A 21,289-nucleotide genomic window follows, 5' to 3' on the forward strand; every position below is an offset into this window, starting at 1 on the left:
CCAAGCGCCTTGAGGCGATTCAGTTCGCATTTGTAGTGCTATATAAGTAATTCACTCACTCATAGTCACCATTAGTGCACTTTGGCAGTATAGCTCCCGTTGTTTATAGATTAAGTCTTATACTGCTCATTGCTGCACTTCAGTTGGTGTTGTTACTATTTATGCTGATCTGGATGGCAAGTACCACCCTACACCTTATCCTTATTGCTAAATATTCTGTATACTAAAGTATATTATTACCATTATTATCCATTCTACTCTACTCTTGCTTGCATGTTACTAACTTTGTTAGGCTACAATGTATTTAAAAGAGAAGTATAGGTTTAAAAAAAAAATTAACATTTATACTCACCTAGTTGGATGCTGCATCTGCCCCCCCACAGCTTCTGAGACTGAGAACTGAGCAATCAAAAACTGCTGATCGCTCAGTTCTCAGCCTTTAGTGAGCAGAGAGCCAGCAATTGTTAGTTACTGACACTCTGATAACTGTAGGGTTGGGCTTTGCAGACGGTGGGAGTGGCTGGCTCAGACATCTGGGTGGATCCCAACAGTAAATTTGGGATCTTTCCAATGTGAATTTAAAATGCCACACTAATAACATAGAATCAACTATGGAAATATTAATAGGCAAAAAAAATGAAATAATAATCCCAAAGATGTGCACTGCAGTCCCACAGCAAAAATAGTATTGGTAAAAGTCTCAATAACTTGATGCTCCAAGCACCTAAATGTCCACCACCCTGAAGTACAAATCTGGAGCATGTGGACTCTTTATACTGTGACAGTATGAGATGCTGTCATTGGAAAATTGGTAATTTAAAAGACACAGGGTGTGCACATTGCCTCAGTGCAGGACTGCAGAGCATAGATTTGGACTGGAGAAAACTACTTTTGCAGCTTTCTCAGGGTTTTAATTTTCCTGCTTTGGGACAGAATCTCCAAACCTGTGTCCAGGTTTTGTGGAGGACCAGCAGGGTGTGTGCTCAGGTGAGCACAGTCCTTATAATGAAGGTATAGGAATACCTGAGGGCTCCCAGTTGGAGACTGCTCCACCCTACAGATAGGAGGTCTGTGCACCTCATCCAATTAAGGATATTCAGCCAACAAATACAAAGAGACCCAGGAGCACCAGCATAGTGTAAAACTGAATAGAAGAATTTAAATACAAAATTACTAGCATTTTTAGAATGTGGGCGGAGCGAAACAGACGTGCCAACCTGAAGCTCCGCTTTCTGAGAGAACAATAAAGCCAAACAACGGCGGGTGTTCGTCAAACACCCGCACATAAAATATATCAACCTGTGACCACAGCTCTCCTGAATACGGGGGTCTCGGTCCTGATGTCGCTGGACAGAATATGGGTCCCAAAATACACAAAACCGTGCCGCCTCACAGCACAGTCAAAACAGCGTCTGCCTCAGGTACATGCAGCGGTAATGATATGAACTTCAAGGCATATACTGTCACACAGACTGCACCATTTGATTCTTGGGTATATTGTGAGTATTTGGAAGACTCACCTCAGAATGAAATTCGCTCACCAGTTACACTGAAACAAATAGAAAAAATGCTTCAAAAAGCATTGAAAAGCACCTCTGACCATATTACTAATAGCCTTACCAAGGAAATAAGTGAGCTGGGTCAACGCTTATCCACACTTGAAACCAGAATAGATGACTTAGAAATTAACAATGTATAATGCTATAATGAAATTGACAAACTTAAAGAAAGGAAAATGCAACATTACAGACAAGATTGGAAGACTACGAAAATCGTGCTAGATTCTCTAATTTGCATATTGGAGGTAACAGTAATTGACAAGCTACAATGACAGCACTTTTCCAGGAACTACAACCAGCCATTCCGATATACCGATATACCGTCTGAAAATGGACAGGGTTCATAGAGTCCCAACACCCAAAAAATCTGATGGTCTACCTCGCGATATCATTGCAGTTTCATTTCTGCAGAAATCCCTATCCGAACTCATGAACTCAGAAGGACCGTTCTGACTGGACCACTGGAGGGCACTCCAAATCAACCATTTTTTTCAAGTCTCTACCTCCCCAGAAGGTTTCTGCTCTCACCACCTTCAAGACTTATTGCTCGGAGGAGGGTGCCATGGCCCATACTCTATCGGCTGCCTACCAACTGTTGATTATGCCGTCTGAGTTCTACCAACCAAAATGCCTTGGTGCATGGGAGAAGGATATCAAGGGCTCGCTCTCCCCACAGAAAAGGCAAAACTCTTAATTTCATGTATAGATCCTCCATATGCACAAAGATTCAGGAGACCAATTTCAAAATTATAATCAGATGGTATAAAAGCCCCCACAAAACTAAAAAAATCTTCCCCTCATCCTCGGACCGCTGCTGGAGGTGCCAGGATGTTTGATGTACGATTATCCACATCTACTGGTCCTGTCCTAAGCTGGACCACTTCTGGAAGACAATCTGGCACACTGCCCAAAAGCTTACAGAACGCCCCATACCAGAGGATCCAGACTTTTTTCTGCTCCGTGCAGAAATTACCCTTTTCTGTATGTAATACAGCCTGGGAGATTCACATTCATCACCCCCTTCTGGGCCCAGTAGTTAGCCCCTCACCCTTCCTGTCCCTCCTCACCTCTTTCTTTTTCCTTCCCACGCTACCCTCCCTCCCTCTCCCCCCTCCTAATCTTCCATCTTTCTCTGAGCCACTGTGGCTCTCTTGACTTCTTACTACCTCTCTCTTCTTCCCTTTCTTATGTCTCTAATCTTCGGAAAGTTTCTATAGAATTTTTGTTTTTGATACTGTTACATAATAACTGAGAAAGTTGAGATGGAGCCCACGTGATCACTCAATGCTGTACTCTGAAAGGCAATGGAATAGACATTTTGTGTCTCAGCAGTGGAGGTCTACAACCATAACCCTTCAGAACCGCCATAGGGCAGCTCTTATATGTTAAGAGTGAAATGTATGCTTGTCATATTTTGCATCCTTGTATTTAGTTACTCTGTCCATGACATGATATATTGTTTTCCCTCATCTGATGTTTTTTCGCCATTCTCATGTAACAAATGTTGTGAACCATGCTCTCATGTTTCTTTAAATAAAGGATTTGAAAAAAAAGGAAACAGTAGTTTCATATTATGCCCCCAACAAAAGTCCTACCTTGTCCCTTTCTCACCCTTTACAGGTAATTGAATCACATAAAATGGGAATATTACTTTTATGTGGCGATTACAATCTAACTCTTTCCCTTTCTAGACAAATCACCTAAAGGTATATCTCAATCAAATGTCCCTTACCGACACTCTTTTTTCACAACTTATTACAAAACATAATTTAGTAGACTTTACCCATTATTCACATCCTCATGGCTCATTCTCGCTAAAATTCTCAATAGAACACATATTCCTAACTTCAGGTATGGTGCCTGAAATCCTAACATCCAAAATTTTACCAATCCCATGGTTGGATCATAGCACAATACTTACCGCTATAGCCTCAACCATTCCAAAAGCACATGATCTGACCTGGCTTCTTAGAGATTACCTACTTAAAAACCCAACACATAAACTTAATATTGAACTTGCACTAAAAGAATACATTGTAGAGAACTCTACCCCTGATATATCCCCGCTCACTCTGTGGGAAGCTCACAAATCGGTTTTACGTTGTATATGTATAAGACAAGCAGCTCTATTTAATCAAGATTGTAGAGCTTTATATAACAAATTAGAAACAAACTTTAACACTTGCTACATGGCATTTCAATCCTTCCCCTTTGTGACAGTTGCAATAAGAAATAGGTTAAACTTGAATTTGATCTGTTTCTCACAGAATCGGCAGACAAAACTATCAATCAATCGCGCCACAATTTTTACATGAAAGGTAACAAACCAGAAACTCTATTAGCCAGCATGCTCAAATCTCACAACTCTCCCACTAAACCCATTCGCCTTAAAATGTCTATAGATGTATATTCCAATAACCTAATTAAAATACTTAAAACTATTTTAAGACACATTTAAACACTTTATATTCTTCTGACACTGAACTGGATACATCCAAAGCAGAAGAGTTATTTTCTAGACGTGTGCACACTGAAATATTTTGTTTCGGAATTTCGTTTTCGTCCAAAAAATTAAATTATTTAGTTACTTCTGGAATTTGTTTTTTATTTATTTTGTTTTGTTAAAAAATGCATTTGTTCAAAAATCTGAATTAATTCTGTAGAATGTTCGAAGAAGATTTGACGAAGCAGCTAAACTGTACGACGCTGCAATCGTATATTTCCGGTCGAATTCTCCGCCCACAAGCTATAGTAGAAATCTAATGTTGTATGACTAGTAATAATTATATTTATAAATTATTATTACTAGTCAACCATCATTAGAATTCTTCTATAGCCTATGGGCGGGGCTTTTGACCATAAATGTCCACTCGCAGCGATTGTATGTTTTTAGCTGCTTCGTCGAATCTTCATGTGTCTATAACGTCTAATCTTTTCTCTCTGTGTCGAATAATCTCGGACTAATAGAGTTAGGTTAGGCACATTCAACCGCAGATTGAACCGTCATGTTGAATCTTCTATCTATATCGAACTGTTGTCGCAAGAAAACAAAAATAAAGCATTTTTATGTCGGATCTTTCGGATTTCAGACTCCACAAAATTCGGAAGGAAATGCATTCGATCTAAAACGAATGCACATGTTTATTATTTTCCCACATTTCCCTTACCCCATTATCCACAACACAGTTAGAGCTACTAGAGAAACCTGTATCGGTTGAAAAAGTATCCAGTGCTATCAAAACACTGAAAATAAACAAAAGACCTCCTGACCCTGGTGGATTTTCCGCACTATATTCTCGTACATATATTGAAACATTATCGACCCACTTTAACTGATGCCTTTAACTCTATACTATCAGGTCACTCATTTAGACAGGAAACATTAACCAAAGTTATTTGTATGCTTCCCAAACATCTCGTTATTCACTACAGAAAAATTAATTGTACAAGAATCATTACCCTTTAAATTGGCTACACATAGCATTCCTTATCTGGGTATCCAGCTCACTGCCAGCCACTTGGATTTATTATCCATTTAAACTATCCTACCTTACTAAAATTAACTACAAACTTGCTTTTAAAATTTTCATCTATACCGACATCATGGGTTGAGAAAATAAATACAGTAAAACCTTGGTTTGAGAGTAACTTGGTTTGAAAGCGTTTTGCAAGACAAGAAAAATGTTTTAATGCCTTGATATACAAGCGATGTCTTGATATAAGAGTAGCGTCATGTCACAACTGAGTATAAAAAAGAAGAGGAGCCTCTAAGTGTAGCAATATGGTTACAGTTAATGAAGGTACAACATTTAGCAACTTATTACTACACTAAGGCCGGGTACTCACGAACAAACATGTACGGTGAAAGCGGTCCGTCGGACCGTTTTCACCGTACATGTCTGCCAGAGGGCTTCTGTACGATGGTTGTACACACCATCGTACAGAAGTCCGCGCGTAAACAATACGCGGGGCGTGTCCGCGTCGTCGCCGCGATGATGACGCGGCGATGACGCGGAGACGTGGGCAGGCCTGCCATTTAAAGGCTTCCACGCATGCGTCGAAGTCATTCGACGCATGCGAGGCACGGCGGGCGCCTGGACATGTACGGTAGGTCTGTACTGACGACCGTACATGTCCGAGCGGGCAGGATTCCAGCGGACGGTTTTAAAACACGTCCAGGAATATTTGTCTGCTGGGAAAAGGCCCGGCGGGCAAATGTTTGCTGGAATTCGGCCCGCTCGCGCCCACACACGACCGAACATGTATGCTGAAACTGGCCCGCGGACCAGTTTCAGCATACATGTTTGGTCGTGTGTACGGGGCCTTAGAGGTGCCTCTATTCTCTTTTATACCCTGTAAAAAAAAATGCTTTGATATACAAGTGCTTTGGATTACAAGCATGTTTCTGGAACGACTTTTGCTCACAAACCAAGGTTTTACTGTATAGTAATGATGGCCATACTTCCTAAATTCCAGTACCTTTTCACAGTTCTTCCAATACACATCCTGGCCTATTTCCTTAAAATTGTACAACAAAAAATTATAAAATTGACTTGGGGAAAACTCAAACCATGAATATTTAGAGAAGCATTACTATTTCCTAAAAATCCATAGTGGCCTAGGATTTCCAAACAATTCATTATATTATAAAGCCGCTTAACTAGCACAATCCATAAAATATCACCCCAAAACTGATATTCCCCTGTGGGTTACCATCGAAGCAATAGATTTTGACCCTCTCTCCATACACAATATTTTATGGTTAGGTCCCATAGATCATAAAGCTTTAAAAAACCAATCACTAAACATTCTTTAGCTATTTGGGATAGACTCAAAATCTCTCATGGTCTGCAATCCAAACATAATCTACTTCTATCTTCTCTCAAAAACCCAGCTTTTTATCCAGCACGGACCTATCCCAGATTTTTTCAGGCTTGGTCTAAAGCACATATAACATGTATACATCACATGATCCTAAATACAACAATCCGTCCCTTCCCAGATTTACGCAAGTCTTTTGGGCTCCCCCAATCTGAAATTTTTCGTGACCTTCAAATTAAGAACTATTGTAATCCTTTCCTAAGCATTGACGGTTCCATAGATCATTTTACTAAGTTTGAAAATATATTCATGAAAGACCCTCGTGCCAGAGGTCTCATATCAACAATATACTCCACATTGCTTGTTACCCTCCCTGACGGTATGATTATGTCAGATTTTAGGTGCTGAATGGAGGGAACGCAGGGAACGGAGCTCGGGGCAGGGCTGTCTTAATGAGAGGGCACACCTGGGCACTGACCAGGGCCCCCAGCTGCATGGGGGGCCCCTTCACTTTCCCCAAAGCTACTGGTCCTTGAGCCCACACTGCCCCCAAATTGGGGGCCCCATGATGGCACTGAGAGTGATTAATACACAGGGGAGGCAGTCTGCCTCCCCACTCACACCCTCTGTGCACTTACCAGGCACCAACAATATTCTTATACTTCTATACAAGATTATACTTATACTTCTATACAAGATTATACTTATACTTCTATGCGATAGAAAGAAAAGCAAAAGCAACTTGAAATATCGGAACAACGTGTCAATCTATTTTGTGTATACACCTTTAAATTTAAGTTTCCCTTAATAGCCACCTAGGACTGAGATCCATCTAGGATCTATCTATATACAGCGGGACAATCCTTATCCTTTAACCAATCCAACTTTCAAAGCCCAGGACTGCCAACCTAGCAGGTCCTCGGGGTCTATTTAAAAAACAAAAAAAAATAATACAGCAAGGTCAATCGAGACAGAGTAAGTGAGAGTGCTTTTGCGAAGAGAAATAATCTGCAAAAACTTCCACTTGCCCGAAAGTCCCCACTTCTTGGTACCATTTGTAAGGTTGGTGGTGTTCCTCTGTACCCGGGTTGGACTATTGGGTATGTGGAAGAACCTTTGATGCGCATCAGATAATTAAGAGCCACTCAGGATTATGGTGAATCTTAACTAACACTAGTTTATTGGTTACACAACATATTTATGCATTCATCATTAGGAAACCCCCCTTCGGGACAGCCAATTACAGCAGGACACGATATTTACACAATGAAATAGTATGCAGGGCCTGCGCTAGCGCAAGACAACAATAGCACTTGCCTTACGGTGCCAGCGCCGCCACGGGAACAGGGTGGAAAACTGAAGGACCGACCGATCCGAGACAGCTGCGCATGGTGCAGTTCACCTAGGCGCCACAGCGATGCGCCAGAGTGCTCACTGCTCCCCTTCCTCCTCCTCTCCTTTTCGGCATCTCTCTGGACACCGCAGCCGCTCTCTCCACCAGTCACCATCTTCTTCTCCACCCGGGCGGCGCGGCTCCACACTGTCCTCTCCAGCTGCCGCCCGGGTGGTGTTTGTACTGTACTTATGGAGGGCGAGGGGAGGGGGGGTCTGTAGTTCTGGAGGGGATCAGAAAGCTGTCCATCTGCCAACAGATTCTCTGCTACTGGTATGTCTGAACTGTGTATGAACTAATGAAGGGGGGGGGGGGTGTCTGTACTTCTGGAGGGATGTCTGAACTGATGTATGAACTAATCAAGGGAGTCTGTACTAATTAAGGGGGGGGGATAAGCTGTACTCATGGAGGGGGGGAGAAGAGTTTTTATCAATGGAGGGGGGGGAGTCTGTCCCAATGGAGGGGGGAGAGTCTGTACCAATGGAGGGGGGGAGAATCTGTACCAATGGAGGGGGGGTCTGTACTAATGGGGGGGGGGGAGTCTGTACTAATAGAAGGGGAGGTTTGTCCTGAGGGGGGGTCTGTATTAATGGAGGGTGGGTGGTTTGTCCTGGGGGGCAGGCAGGCAGCAGTGTGTGTGGACTGCCGCTGAAGGACGAGTCCATGCCGCGCTCACCACACAGGCCGGATACACACCCGCAGAGCTGCCGCCGCGACTTAAAAGGCTTCAGAAACAGGTAAGGGGGACCTGTTTTAAAGTTTCCTGTTTAAAAAAAACACCAAATCCCTGCAATAATATATTAAGCAGCCTGTATAATGTATGATTTCTGGGATTTGTAGCCCTCTGTAACTGCTGGTATTCTGCATTGCATTTTATATAATGTGTGTGTGTGTGTGTGTGTGTGTGTGTGTGCGCACGTGTGCGCCGGGGGGCGTCAAAATGCACCTTTGCCTTAGTTGGCAAAAATACTTGCACCGGCCCTGATAGTATGTTAGGTTCCAAGCCACAGTATACTATTCTGCCTGAAGGTATTTATATTGTCTTCAGTAATGTTACACCATAAATACTAGCTTCAGGTAATATTCTGGTATTTCCTGTCAACAAACACATTCCTGTTAGGCCCCGTACACACGACCGAACATGTCTGCTGAAACTGGTCCGCGGACCAGTTTCAGCAGACATGTTCGGTCGTATGTACGGCCGACCGGACAGGTTTCCAGCGGACATTTGTCCAGCCGACCGTTTTCCAGCGGACAAATGTTTCTTAGCATGCTAAGAAACATGTCCGCTGGAAGCCTGTCCGTCGGACATGTTCGGTCGTCTGTACAGACTCACCGTACATGTCTATTCGGCCGCAATCCCTCGCATGCATCGAAGTGATTCGACGCATGCGTGGAAGCATTGACCTTCCAGGGCCGCGCACGTCGCCGCGTAATCGTCGCGGCGGCATCGCGGCCACATCACCGTGTATCGTGTACGCGCTGATTTCTGTCTGATGGTGTGTACAACCATCAGACAGAAATCTCCGGGCGGACATGTCCGCTGAAAACGGTCCGGTGTGTACGAGGCCTTATGTGCTAATTGCAGGCTACAATCTTATCTTATCAGACTAAGTTAAATGCCATCTACACATTCTTCTGCAATGGGTACTCTTTCAGAACCTTACAGATGTCTGTTTACCTGCACTGTCATCATTGTAGGGGCCCCAGAGCATTACTTTGCCCAGGGGCCCATGATGGCATTAAGACGGCCCTGGCTCGGGGCACTATGTGAATTGAGCGAGACAGCTCGTTCACACAGCGGGGAGACATCGCAGGATCCAGGGGAGAAGGTAAGTAAACTCTGCCTGGATACTGCGATGCAATCCGGAGTCTGGCTCAGGGATACCGCTAATGGTACTGGATTTCCACCCCGAGCCAGAAGGTTAAATCAGATGCTAAATTAACATCTTATGTGGTTAAATGGGAAAAGGATCTTGATCGAACTATAGATAAAGCAGAATGGTCCGCAATTTGGTCCAATATCAAAACTTGTGATCGATCTTGAAACCACCTACAAGGTACTCTCACGCTGGTATTTGGTTCCTGCTACAATAGCTAATTTCACGCCTGGTTACTCAGGTCTCTGTTTTCGTGGCTGTTCAGACCAAGGAACATATAAACACATGTGCTGGAATTGTTATATTCTAAAAAAAAAAATCTGGAAAAAGGTATTTTTACTCGCTTCAGAAATGTTTGAAATGACAATAATGCCAGATCCAGAAATTGCCCTTTTAACTAAATGCCGACCAGCCGCCACAGTTCTACGGCGGCAGGTCGGCTCTCCTGCGCGAGAGCCCGTAGCTCTATGTCGGCTCTCTAAGCGGCCACTAGGGGCGCGTGCGCCCTCTGCTCGCTCCTGACTCTTGCGGGCACCAGAGATCGCTGGTTACAGAGCGAGAGACGGGAGCTGTGTGTGTGTGTAAACACACAGCTCCCGGTCCTGTCAGGGGAGAAATGCCTGAACAATGTATGAACAGCGATCAGTCATTTCCCCTAGTGAGTCCACCCCCCTTCAGTTAGAACACACCCAGGGGACATACTTAACCCCTTCCCGCCCCTTAGTGTTAACCCCTTCCCTGCCAGTGTCATTTTTATAGTAATCAATGCATTTGTATAGCACTGATCGCTATAAAAATGCCAATGGTCCCAAAAATGTGTCAAAAGTGTCCGCCGTATTGACGCAGTACCGAAAAAAAATCGCTGATCGCCGCCATTACTAGTAAAAAAAATATATATTAATAAAATGCCATAACAATACCCCCTATTTTGTAAACGCTATGGGCCAGATCCACAAAGAAGTTCTACGATGCGCAGTGGTATCTTTGTTTTGTATCCACAAAACAAGATACGCCTGAATGTGGGCTAGATCCGACCGACGTACGTCTTAGTACGCCGTCGGATCTTAGGTGCATATTTACGCTGGCCGCTAGGTGGCGCTTCCGTTGATTTCCACGTAGAGTATGCAAATTAGCTAGATACGCCGATTCTCAAACGTACGTCCGCCCGGCGCAATTTTTTAACGTCGTTTACGTAAGGCTTTTTTTTCGGCGTAACGTTACCCCTGGGTCTATGAGGCGTACGCAATGTTAAGTATGGACGTCGGGACGTTGAATTTCCTGTTTACGTCGTTTGCGTAAATCGTTCTCGAATAGGGCTTTGCGTAAGTTACGTTCACGTCGAAAGCATTGACTATTTGCGACGTGATTTTGCGCATGCGCACTGGGATACGTCCACGGACGGCGCATGCGCCGTTCGTAAAAAGCGTCAATTACGTGGGGTCATACAAGATTAGCATACAACACGCCCACTCCAAGCCTACTTTGAATTAGGCGGGCTTACGCCGGCAGATTTACGTTACGCCGGCCCACATATGGGCGCAAGTTCTTTGTGGATACCCTACGAGCCACTCTGATTTACAGCGGCGTAGCGCATATGAGATGCGCTACGCCCGCCTAAATATACGCCCGTTTTTGTGGATCTGGCCCTATAACTTTTGCGCAAACCAATCAATAAACGCTTATTGCGATATTTTTCATAAAAAAAAAAAAAAATTGCAATAAGCGTTTATTGATTGGTTTGCGCAAAAGTTATAGCGTTTACAAAAATGGGGAGCTTTCTTTTGGTGGTATTTGATCACCTCTGCGGTTTTTCGTTTTTGCGCTATAAACAAAAATAGAGCGACAATTTTGAAAAAAAAAATAATATTTTTAACTTTTTACCATAAAAAATATCCCCCAAAAATATATAAAAAAACAATTTTTTTCCTCAGTTTAGGCCGATACATATTCTTTTACATATTTTTCGTAAAAAAAAAAAAAATGTAAAAGAAAAAAATGTAAAAGAATACGTATCGGCCTAAACTGAGGAAATTTTTTTTTTTTTATATATTTTTGGGGGATATTTTTTTATGGTAAAAAGTAAAAAATACTATTTTTTTTTTCAAAATTGTCGCTCTATTTTTGTTTATAGCGCAAAAACTAAAAACCGCAGAGGTGATCAAATACCACCAAAAGAAAGCTCTATTTGTGGGGGGAAAAAACTATCCCCTATTTTGTAAACGCTATAACTTTTGCGCAAACCAATCAATAAACGCTTATTGTGATTTTTTATTTTTTTTACCAAAAATATAAAAAGTAAAAAATATTGAATTTTTTTCAAAATTGTCGCAATATTTTTGTTTATAGCGCAAAAACTAAAAACCGCAGAGGTGATCAAATACCACCAAAAGAAAGCTCTATTTGTGGGGGGAAAAAACTATCCCCTATTTTGTAAACGCTATAACTTTTGCGCAAACCAATCAATAAACGCTTATTGTGATTTTTTTTTTTTACCAAAAATATAAAAAGTAAAAAATATTGAATTTTTTTCAAAATTGTCGCAATATTTTTGTTTATAGCGCAAAAAATAAAAAAAAGGCAGAGGTGATCAAATACCACCAAAAGAAAGCTCTATTTGTGGGGTAAAAAAAGGACGTACATTTTGTTTGGAAGCCACGTCGCACGACCGCGCAATTGTCCGTTAAAGCGACGCAGTGCCGAATCGCAAAAAAGTGCTCTGGTCTTTGACCAGCAATATGGTCCGGGGCTTAAGTGGTTAAATATAAATGCCTGATTACATGACTCGTAAATAAATCAAGCTATTCATACAACTTATGACGGTAACTAAAGCACGAAAAACTCTTACTAAACAGCAGAAACCAAAAACAGGATGTATTTTGTTGCATGCACAAAAGGAAGCCGTACACAAAGAAAATTTGAAAGAATATGAAGATCCATGGAAACCATAGGTCACACATTGTTTACCTATGAACTTTAACCACCAGAGACTCCAGTCATGGTAACTAACAATAATGAAACTAAGAATAGATTATGCCTCCGGAACACCTTTCCTTACCCTTATTTTTTCTTCTCATCCTTATTTCTCTTATTATCATTTCATAAGGTACCTAACAGCTACAGGTGATATGGAATACATTTATAATATCACACTAAGGTAGTTTGATACATATACTTTATTCAAATGTTTAACACACATGAGAACTCAGATACAAATAGACGTAATTTTCTTTCAATGATCCTCTAAAAATTCATGTACGCTAATATCGAGAAAACTCTCATTTTGATAAATAGGGAACTTATCTAACGTTAATTTTACCGTCTGTATGCTATTTTAATACAATGTCGTAACCTGTTTCTTTATTTTACACGTAACTTCTAAAATACCTTTTAATTGATATATTATATTTGTTATCGTATGTTGATCTTTCAATAAAAACCTTTGAACGAGAAAAATGACTAGGTACTCACATAATTAAAATCATCAAGCCCTTATCAGCCTAAAAGCTCTGGTCCCGGGATTGGAACTGGGTACTTCCTGGTTGTAGCATACGTGGTGACGTCACGAGCGATAGCTCCGCCCAGCTCTTTGTATGTGGTAGCAGAATAAATAAATAAACAAAATATTCAAAGGAGAGGCAGTTGTGTGGATAGAAATACCTTGTTGATGTCAGAGGAGAATGGGCAGTCTGTTTCAAGTTGATAGAAAGGCAACAGTACCTCTAATAATCACTCGTTACAACCAAGGAATCCAGAATAACATCTCATAATGCACAGCACATCCAACCTTGAATCAGATGGGCTACAGCAGCAGAAGACCACACCGGGAAACTGAGGCTACAATTCGCACAGGCTCACCAAAAATTGGACAAAAGAAGATTGGAAAAATGTTGCCTGATAAATCTCGCTTTCAGCTGCGACATTCAAATGGTGGGGTCAGAATTTGGTGTAAACAACATGAAAGTATGGATCCATCCTGCCTTGCATCAACGGTTCAGGCGGGTGGTGTAACGGTGTGGTGGATATTTTCTTGGCACACTTTGGGCCCCTTAGTACCAACTGAGCATCATTTCACCACGAACCATTTGGCTGGCCAAAGACCAGGCCACTTTTTGAGATTCGGCACTGCGTCGCTTTAACTGACAATTGCGTGGTCGTGCGACGTGGCTCCCAAACAAAATTGACGTTCTTTTTTCCCCACAAATAGAGCTTTCTTTTGGTGGTATTTGATCACCTCCGCGGTTTTTATATTTTTGCGCTATAAACAAAAATAGAGCGACAATTTTGGAGAAAAAAAAAACATTTTTTTACTTTTTGCTATAATAAATATCCCCAATAAATATTTAAAAAAACGTTTTTTTTCCTCGGTTTAGGCCGATACGTATTCTTCTACATTTTTTTTTGGCAAAAAAAATCTTGCGGGCACCAGAGATCGCTGGTTACAGAGCGAGAGACGGGAGCTGTGTGTGTGTGTAAACACACAGCTCCCGGTCCTGTCAGGGGAGAAATGCCTGAACAATGTATGAACAGCGATCAGTCATTTCCCCTAGTGAGTCCACCCCCCTTCAGTTAGAACACACCCAGGGGACATACTTAACCCCTTCCCGCCCCCTAGTGTTAACCCCTTCCCTGCCAGTGTCATTTTTATAGTAATCAATGCATTTGTATAGCACTGATCGCTATAAAAATGCCAATGGTCCCAAAAATGTGTCAAAAGTGTCCGCCGTATTGACGCAGTACCGAAAAAAAATCGCTGATCGCCGCCATTACTAGTAAAAAAAAAATATATTAATAAAATGCCATAACAATACCCCCTATTTTGTAAACGCTATGGGCCAGATCCACAAAGAAGTTCTACGATGCGCAGTGGTATCTTTGTTTTGTATCCACAAAACAAGATACGCCTGAATGTGGGCTAGATCCGACCGACGTACGTCTTAGTACGCCGTCGGATCTTAGGTGCATATTTACGCTGGCCGCTAGGTGGCGCTTCCGTTGATTTCCACGTAGAGTATGCAAATTAGTTAGATACGCCGATTCTCAAACGTACGTCCGCCCGGCACAATTTTTTAACGTCGTTTACGTAAGGCTTTTTTTTCGGCGTAACGTTACCCCTGGGTCTATGAGGCGTACGCAATGTTAAGTATGGACGTCGGGACGTTGAATTTCCTGTTTACGTCGTTTGCGTAAATCGTTCTCGAATAGGGCTTTGCGTAAGTTACGTTCACGTCGAAAGCATTGACTATTTGCGACGTGATTTTGCGCATGCGCACTGGGATACGTCCACGGACGGCGCATGCGCCGTTCGTAAAAAGCGTCAATTACGTGGGGTCATACAAGATTAGCATACAACACGCCCACTCCAAGCCTACTTTGAATTAGGCGGGCTTACGCCGGCAGATTTACGTTACGCCGGCCCACATATGGGCGCAAGTTCTTTGTGGATACCCTACGAGCCACTCTGATTTACAGCGGCGTAGCGCATATGAGATGCGCTACGCCCGCCTAAATATACGCCCGTTTTTGTGGATCTGGCCCTATAACTTTTGCGCAAACCAATCAATAAACGCTTATTGCGATATTTTTCATAAAAAAAAAAAAAATTGCAATAAGCGTTTATTGATTGGTTTGCGCAAAAGTTATAGCGTTTACAAAAATGGGGAGCTTTCTTTTGGTGGTATTTGATCACCTCTGCGGTTTTTCGTTTTTGCGCTATAAACAAAAATAGAGCGACAATTTTGAAAAAAAAAATAATATTTTTAACTTTTTACCATAAAAAATATCCCCCAAAAATATATAAAAAAACTATTTTTTTCCTCAGTTTAGGCCGATACATATTCTTTTACATATTTTTCGTAAAAAAAAAAAAATGTAAAAGAAAAAAATGTAAAAGAATACGTATCGGCCTAAACTGAGGAAATTTTTTTTTTTTATATATTTTTGGGGGATATTTTTTTATGGTAAAAAGTAAAAAATACTATTTTTTTTTTCAAAATTGTCGCTCTATTTTTGTTTATAGCGCAAAAACTAAAAACCGCAGTGGTGATCAAATACCACCAAAAGAAAGCTCTATTTGTGGGGGGAAAAAACTATCCCCTATTTTGTAAACGCTATAACTTTTGCGCAAACCAATCAATAAAGCTTATTGTGATTTTTTTTTTTACCAAAAATATAAAAAGTAAAAAATATTGTATTTTTTTAAAAATTGTCGCAATATTTTTGTTTATAGCGCAAAAAATGAAAAACGCAGAGGTGATCAAATACCACCAAAAGAAAGCTCTATTTGTGGGGGGAAAAAACTATCCCCTATTTTGTAAACGCTATAACTTTTGCGCAAACCAATCAATAAACGCTTATTGTGATTTTTTTTTTTACCAAAAATATAAAAAGTAAAAAATATTGAATTTTTTTCAAAATTGTCGCAATATTTTTGTTTATAGCGCAAAAAATAAAAAAAAGGCAGAGGTGATCAAATACCACCAAAAGAAAGCTCTATTTGTGGGGTAAAAAAAGGACGTACATTTTGTTTGGAAGCCACGTCGCACGACCGCGCAATTGTCCGTTAAAGCGACGCACACCCGAATCGCAAAAAAGTGCTCTGGTCTTTGACCAGCAATATGGTCCGGGGCTTAAGTGGTTAAATATAAATGCCTGATTACATGACTCGTAAATAAATCAAGCTATTCATACAACTTATGACGGTAACTAAAGCACGAAAAACTCTTACTAAACAGCAGAAACCAAAAACAGGATGTATTTTGTTGCATGCACAAAAGGAAGCCGTACACAAAGAAAATTTGAAAGAATATGAAGATCCATGGAAACCATAGGTCACACATTGTTTACCTATGAACTTTAACCACCAGAGACTCCAGTCATGGTAACTAACAATAATGAAACTAAGAATAGATTATGCCTCCGGAACACCTTTCCTTACCCTTATTTTTTCTTCTCATCCTTATTTCTCTTATTATCATTTCATAAGGTACCTAACAGCTACAGGTGATATGGAATACATTTATAATATCACACTAAGGTAGTTTGATACATATACTTTATTCAAATGTTTAACACACATGAGAACTCAGATACAAATAGACGTAATTTTCTTTCAATGATCCTCTAAATATTGATGTACGCTAATATCGTGAAAACTCTCATTTTGATAAATAGGGAACTTATCTAACGTTAATTTTACCGTCTGTATGCTATTTTAATACAATGTCGTAACCTGTTTCTTTATTTTACACGTAGCTACTAAAATACCTTTTAATTGATATATTATATTTGTTATCATATATTGATCTTTCAATAAAAACCTTTGAACGAGTAAGTGACTAGGTACTCACATAATTAAAATCATCAAGCCCTTATCAGCCTAAAAGCTCTGGTCCCGGGATTGGAACTGGGTACTTCCTGGTTGTAGCATACGTGGTGACGTCACGAGCGATAGCTCCGCCCAGCTCTTTGTATGTGTTGGCAGAATAAATAAATAAACAAAATATTCAAAGGAGAGGCAGTTGTGTGGATAGAAATACCTTGTTGATGTCAGAGGAGAATGGGCAGTCTGTTTCAAGATGATAGAAAGGCAACAGTACCTCTAATAATCACTCGTTACAACCAAGGAAAGCAGAATAACATCTCATAATGCACAGCACATCCAACCTTGAATCAGATGGGCTACAGCAGCAGAAGATCACACCGGGTGCCACTTCTGTTAGCTAAGAACAGGAAACTGAGGCTACAATTCGCACAGGCTCACCAAAATTGGACAATAGAAGATGGGAAAAATGTTGCCTGATCTGATAAATCTTGCTTTCAGCTGCGACATTCGAATGGTGGGGTCAGAATTTGGTGTAAACATGAAAGTATGGATCCATCCTGCCTTGTATCAACGGTTCAGGCGGGTGGTGTAACGGTGTGGTGGATATTTTCTTGGCACACTTTGGGCCCCTTAGTACCAAGTGAGCATCATTTCACCACAAACCATTTGGCTGGCCAAAGACCAGGCCACTTTTTGAGATTTGGCACTGCGTCGCTTTAACTGACAATTGTGCGGGCGTGCGACGTGGCTCCCAAGTAAAATTGACGTTCTTTTTTTCCCCACAAATAGAGCTTTCTTTTGGTGGTATTTGATCCCCTCTGCGGTTTTTATATTTTGCGCTATAAACAAAAATAGAGCGACAATTTTGGAGAAAAAAAAAACATTTTTTTACTTTTTGCTATAATCAATATCCCCAATAAATATATAAAAAAAAAATTTCTTTCTTCGGTTTAGGCCGATACGTATTCTTCTACATTTTTTTTGCTAAAAAAAAAAAATCACAATAAGCGTTTATTGATTGGTTTTCACAAAAGTTATAGCGTCTACAAAATAGGGGATAGTTTTATGGCATTTTTATAAATATTTTTTTTTACTGGTAATGGTGGCGATCAGCGATTTTTTTTTTTTTAACATGACTGCGACATTAAAGCGGACACATCGGACACTTTTGACACCATTGTCATTTTTACAGCGATCGGGGCTATAAAAATGCACTGATTACTGTAAAAATGACACTGGGAGTGAAGGGGCTAACCTTAGGGGGCGCTGAAGGGGTTAAGTGTGACCTAGGGAGTTGATTTGAATGGGCCTTGTCAGAATGTGCATAAAACACAGGACGACTAATTACTGTGAATGCAACTATTTTAGTGTACCAACGTCCCGATAATATGAAAGTGGAAATTAATCTGGACTAATAAAGTGGACTTTTGGTGGTACAAGTAATTAATGTAAAAGATCTATAAATATTTATTTATAAAAAGCACATGTGAAGAAAATTGTATACACAACTTTGTAAAACAGTATAGTGTCAACATATGATCTCAGTACATATAACACAAGGTATTTCAAAAAGCTTATACTTATGCAGATACACTCATAACACGAGGACGTGTAGCACCAGAGGGTGTATATAAACGTTTAGTTCTTGAAACCGAGTTCAATATGCGAAATGGTAGATCTTGCTTTTACTCTCGACATGTTTCGCGTACAGGACGCTTCATCAGGAGCATAGAGGTGGATCAATCGAATTTCCGAAAAAAACGTTTATCCGACCGTTAGTAGTAGAATAAGGTATATACAACACTGTTATCTAGCCAGCCTCCTGGGCATAGGGTAAGTATTCGTTGTATGTAGTGGTAAAAAAGGTTAGACTGTGACACAAACTGTTGGTGGCAATGGTAAGGCTGCACTTATGGCACATGTGAGGCTGCATTTATGGCACATGTGAGGCTGCATTTATGGCACATGTGAGGCTGCATTGGTTGCAATGGTTAGGCTGCATTCATGGCAATGGTGAGGCTGCATTCATGGCAATGGTAAGCCTGTGCGTGTTATACGCCGATAAATACGGTGGGGCAGATTCACAAAGATCTGCACCGGCGCAGCGTATCTGAGATACGCTACGCCGCCGTAACTTACCTGGCTTTGGTTTAAATCCAGAAAGAATTTGCGCCGTAAGTTACGGCGGCGTAGTGTATCTCTCGCGGCGTAAGGGCGCGGAATTCAAATGCGGCGAATAGGGGGCGTGTTTCATTTAAATGAAGCGCGTCCTCGCCCCCGACCGAACTGCGCATGCCCCGTCCGTCAAAACTCCCAGGGTGCATTGCTCCAAATGACGTCGCAACGACGTCATTGTTTTCGGCGTAGATCCGACGGCGTACTAAGGCGTACGCCTGTCGGATCTAACACAGATGTCGTCGTATCTTGTTTGGTGGATACCAAAACAAAGATACGACGCGCAAAATTTGAAATTACGCGGCGCATCAACAGATAGGCCGGCGTAATTTCTTTGAGGATCTGCCCCGGTATATCCAAATAACACGCCCAAGCTCATCCTTGGTCTTGAGCAGCGCTCTGGGATTCGTTGGGGCCACAAAAGAAATATATACAGTGGGGTAGATTCAGTAAGCAATTGCGTCTGCGTAACCATAGTTACGCAGCGCAATTGCTTAGTTGCGCCAGCGTATCGACTGCTCCTGATTCAGGAAGCTCGATACGCCGACTGCAGCCTAAGATATGACTAGCATAAGGCTCTTATGCTGTCGTATCGTAGGCTGCATTCTTACGATGGCCGCTAGGTGGCGTTCCCGTAGTGGTCAGCGTAGAGTATGCAAATTGCATACTAACGGCGATTCACAACCCTACGCGCGCCCTGCGTACGCATTTTACGTCGTTTGCGTTCCTCGGGTTCCGCGTAAGGCTGCTCCTGCTATTAGCAGGGGCAGCCAATGCTAAGTATACCCGTTGTTTCCACGTCGCGATTTAAAAAAATTACGTTGTTTGCGTAAGTGAATCGTGAATGGCGCTGGACGCCATTTACGTTCACGTTAAAGCAAATGACGTCCTTGCGACGTCATTTACCGCAATGCACGTCGGGAAAGTTTCCCGACGGAGCATGCGCACTACGTTCGGCGCGGGAACGCGCCTAATTTAAATCATCCACGCCCCCTACGGGATCATTTAAATTACGCGCCCCTACGCCGGGCATTTTTAAGGAACGCCCGCGCAAATTACGTAGCTACTGCTTCATGAATGAAGCGTAGCGCAGTTAAATTACGGAGGCCCAGTGTTAAAACGGTACGCTGCGCCTCCGTAAGAGGGCGCAATTCGTACCTGAATCTACCCCAGTATATCCAAATCACACGCCTGAGCTCATCTCTTCACCACACACAGCTACGAAGGCAAGAGAATTCTTGTTGGGCCGTGTATTAGTGCTCGGACAAACACACTTAGACCAAATTTTTATCGTTCAAAGAATGTCAGGCAAAATAGTCGGCCCTCGAGCATGTTCACTTCATCAAATCTGGCCCTCTTTGAAAAAAGTTTGGACACCCCTGCACTAATATAAACAATATTAATAAAATCATGTATCATATAATTAATACACACAAAAACAGAAGAAGGAAAACATCTTGCTTTAAAATGATCCTTTTGCACCAAACACACGCAACACACGCAATAAACACACAAATATATATATATTTAAAATAACTATTTCGATTTTTGGAATTTAATAGCCTAAAAAACAAGTTGCTGAGGAATTTCCCAGAATTAATATGACATTTGTTTATCAGTGCAATGTACGAGGCTTCGATCTCTTACCTTGCTGTCAGATTTGGATGAAGTTCTCTGTCTGTCTGAAGGCAGGACTTGTGCAATGCTAATGACTTCTACACTAACGTATTTTACAGACAAGATCAGGGAGGGGTTTTACAGCTTACCTTGTAGTGAAATGCTGGGTGTGCGGTGTGCTGGAAACGGATCCTCCTTAACCCTTCACAACCTATGCAGCATAACATACACAAGTGAATGCATTTTTTTTTACTAAAAAGAACACAATATAATATTGTACGTCCCCCTTTTTTGCCCAGACCAATTTTCAGCTTTCAGCGCTGATGCACTTTGAATAACAATTGCGCAGTCATACAATGCTGTACCCAAATGAAATTGTTATCATTTTTTTCCCCACAAATAGAGCCTTCTTTTAGTGGTAATTGCCTTCCTCTGGATCAACTGTGGGTATGGAGTTGGGTGTATGGGATTGTATTGTGTTTTTTTTTTTTTTTTTTTTTTTTTTTGTGGTTGAACTGGATGG

The 21,289-nt window shown here is 41.4% G+C and overlaps 1 protein-coding gene across 1 annotated transcript in view; it reads right to left on the reverse strand.

Moving 5' to 3' along the window:
* LOC120918895 (NXPE family member 4-like) overlaps positions 1-20,862 on the reverse strand; it is a 114,535-nt gene extending 93,673 nt beyond the window's left edge. Inside the window, exon 1 of the mRNA XM_040330759.1 lies at positions 20,797-20,862. The gene's annotated coding sequence lies outside the window, so the exon portion shown is untranslated. The remainder of the gene's footprint in view (positions 1-20,796) is intronic.
* Positions 20,863-21,289: the final 427 nt, after the last annotated feature.

This window comes from Rana temporaria, chromosome 12 (assembly GCF_905171775.1).
Source record: "Rana temporaria chromosome 12, aRanTem1.1, whole genome shotgun sequence".
NCBI classification, from domain to species: domain Eukaryota; kingdom Metazoa; phylum Chordata; class Amphibia; order Anura; family Ranidae; genus Rana; species Rana temporaria.